This window comes from Crocodylus porosus, unplaced genomic scaffold (assembly GCF_001723895.1).
Source record: "Crocodylus porosus isolate Cpor-Errol unplaced genomic scaffold, CroPor_comp1, whole genome shotgun sequence".
NCBI classification, from domain to species: Eukaryota; Metazoa; Chordata; order Crocodylia; family Crocodylidae; genus Crocodylus; species Crocodylus porosus.
Window position 1 is genome coordinate 31,508,590 of NW_017728912.1, and position 3,590 is coordinate 31,512,179.

Consider the following 3,590-nt stretch of genomic DNA (forward strand, 5'->3'; position numbering starts at 1 on the left):
GCTGAACAGGTTCAGGTCCCACAGCTTCCCCTCATAGGGGGCCTTGCTGTCCCTGGATCATGCAAGTGGCCCTCCTCTGGACCCTCTCGATGCTGTCCACATCCCTCCTGAAATGAGGTGCCCAGAACTGGATGCTGTACTCCAACTGCGGCCTAACCGGTGTTGGACAGAGGGAGAGTATCACCTTGGACCTGCTCGTGATGCATCTGTGGATGCATGACAAGGTGCAGTTAGCTTTCCTGACTATGTCCTCACATTAGTGGCCCATGTCCATCTTGGAATTGATAATGACTCCAAGATCCTTTTCTGCCTCTGCACTGATGAGAAGGGAGTTCCTCAGCCTGTAGGTGTGCTGCTGGTTCTTCCTCCCCAGGTGCAGCACCTTGCACTTGTCAGTGTTGAAACCCATCCTGTTCTCATCTGCCCACCCCTGTAACCTGTCCAGATCCAATTGCAGCTTGTCCCTCCCTTCTAGCATACCCACTTCTCCCCAAATCTTAGTGTCATCTGCGAATTTAAGCAAGGTGCTTTTCACCCCCTCGTCCAAATCGTTGATGATGTTGAATGGTGCAGGCCTAAGGACCGAGCCCTGGGGGACCTCACTGCCTACATCCCTCCAGGTCAAAAATGACCCATCCACCACCACTCTCTGGGTGCAGCGCTGCAGCCAATTTGTGACCCATCTGACTGTGTAGGTATCGACATCAGTCACCTAATTTTTTTAATGAGAATGGTGTGAGAGACAGTGTCGAAAGCCTTCCTAAAGTCCAGAAAGACTATTTCCACTGTGACACCTAAGTCCAAGGATTTTGTGATCTGGTCGTAGAAGGCCACCACGTTGGTCTGACAGGACCTGCCTCAAATGAACCCGTGTTTGCCCCTAAGCATAATCTCCCCTGCTGGTCCCTTGCAGATGTGCTCCTGGATAATTTTCTCAAAGAACTTCCCCAGAACCAAGGTAAAACTAATGGGTCTATAGTTTCCTGGGTCCTTCTTCCTCCATTTTTTGAAAACAGGGACCACAGTGGCCCTTTTTCAGTCCTCTGGTACCTTGCCAGAGCACCATGAGTACACGTAAAGCTGTGCCAGGGGTCCCACAATGACCTCAGCTAATTCTCTCACCACTCTGGGGTGGAGATCATCAGGACCTGCTGATTTGAACATGTCCAGTCTCTGCAGAAGTTCCCTGACTAGGTTGTCACTGACCCTGGGCCTGGCTGCGCCTCCCCTGGGTCCGTCTGGGATCCCAGTGTGGGGGGGATGACCCGGTCCCTGCTTAGAAAAATGGAGGCAAAGAAATTGTTAAAGAGATTAGCTTTGACATCTGGTGCAACCACCAGATTTCCTAGCGAGTTCTGCAGAGGCCTTACATTGCCCAGTACCTTCTTTTTACCCACTATGTATTTAAAAAAAGGACTTCTTGTTATCTTTGATCCGGGTTGCTAGTTCCGGTCCCGTTTCCGCTTTAGCCTTCCTAACAGCCCCCCTACAATCTCGAGCAATGTTGGTATAATCCTTCTTGGTGATGGCCCCTCCCTTCCATTGGGTATACACCTCCTTTTTGGCTTTGAGACGTTCCTGGATGCTTTTGGTGAGCCATGGGGGCTTTTGAGCACTCTTGCCCCTTTGATCCATGTTGGGATTGTCACTCTGGGCTTGGAGGATCATCTCCTTAAGGAACGACTATCTTCCTGGACTCCCAACTCCCCTTCCCTTCGGGACCTCAGTGCCTCCCTGACTAATCTCCTTACCTCATTGAAATCTACCCTCCTGAAGTCCAGGGCTGGTCCCTGGATATACTGTAACATCTGTGACCGTTATAGGTCCAGAGATTGTAAGATCATAAGGGCCATTTTCATCACACAGTCTGACCCCTGGCCATTGAAATGCCCTGAATTAATTCCTGTTTGATTGAGAATGTGTCTTATGAAAACATCCCCTCTTGATTAAAAACCACTGCCAGACATTACTCACCCCAGCAGAAGCAGCCTCTGCTTATGACAGGCATTACGCAAGGTGGGAAATCTTTATCCAGTAGTGACCTTACTTCCTCATGCCAAATGCTATTTCACTTTTGTGTGCAGTGGGCTTCTTCACACACTGAGATCAGGGCTGCAGGGTGAGTCCCACAGACTAGGAGAGAGACAAGAGTGGTGTGAAAAAAACATTAAAAAGACATGGTAAGAGTAAATAAAGACAGTTTTAGGTTATCTAGCAATCTTCCTAAAATTCTTAGAACAGTGATTCTCAAACCTTTTAAATGCAAGGTACCCCTTATTAGATTCAAGGCACCCCTTGGACAATGACAGCTCTTAGCTTTCACTCATGACTACAGAAAAATAATAAAGTAATTCTTCTCTTGCACAGATCTCAGAAAGAGGACAATAAGGCAGAATGTTTTTGATACTATGGATTCCTATTTGAAATTTCTGGCCATGTCCAGACGAGTGCTGATGTTTGATTCACTGAGGACAAGTAGCAGCTGTGTACCTTGCACCACAGATGCTTGTCCCCAGAGAACACCCATGCCACATATGCTTTAGCATGTGGCAAGTTACCCCGGGGTGGTGGGGAAGGCTGAGGCCAGCACTGTGCTGGCCCCAGCAGCTTTACCTGGGATCCTGGGGGCCTTCCAGGGCTGCAGTAGCGGCAATCCTGCCAAGCAGTCTGGCTGACAGCCACAGTACAACCTCAGGCAGCCCAGCTCTGCTTTTCAGCAGCACATGCTGCCCATACATACGCTGCTCTGTTTTTTTGACAGCATGCCTGTGCAGTGTGAAGAACACTTGATTGTGCAGTATGTGGCGCTTCAGACGTGTCTGCAGCACCACATGCCACACAGCCATGCTCATCTGGATGCACCTTCTGTGTTTATCTTGTGAATTATGGGTAAGTGCTTTCACACCTACCTCACAACTACCTAACAGCACTAATACTGTGCAGCTCCCTGGGGCAGCTTTAAAAGGATCTTGTAGCAGCCCAGGGTACCCTACCACCCTTGATGAGAGTCACTGGCTTAGACTTACAAGACTGGAATAGCGAGAGGAGCATTTACAACTAGACTGAAAAATATACTTGTCAATAAGAGCCTTGTCCTTAGTCCAAGAACACACTTTTCCATCACTAGTATCTGCTTTTCTGAAGCTCTGACCACTTATCTGTTTCTTTGTTGGTGCATTTTGTGTCAGTTTTCAAAGAGCTTGGGTAAAGTATTTATTAAAAGACCTTGTTTCCTCCACATGCCAGAATGAACATGATGTACAGTATATGGAAGAAAAGGCAGATCCTTTTTTTCCTTTCCTATGTTTTTACCATATTTTAAAGATAGTTTTTAACTAAAACAAACCAGCTGAAATAGCAAGAAGCCCAGCAGCAGTTCAGGATATGGTGCAAGTGATGCCCCCTCGCTGATTAAAAGCACTGTGAGATGTTTCCCCTCAGTTTGCTGTGAAGGGTGATACCCATTATGAAGCTCTGAGCTGCCAGGCTGGTACTTCCTACTAGGATATGCACTTAACTCCCCAAGTGGAGGCTAGGTTGTGTTAAGTCTTCCTGGACTTCCGGAAGGCTTTTGACACTGTCTCTCACCC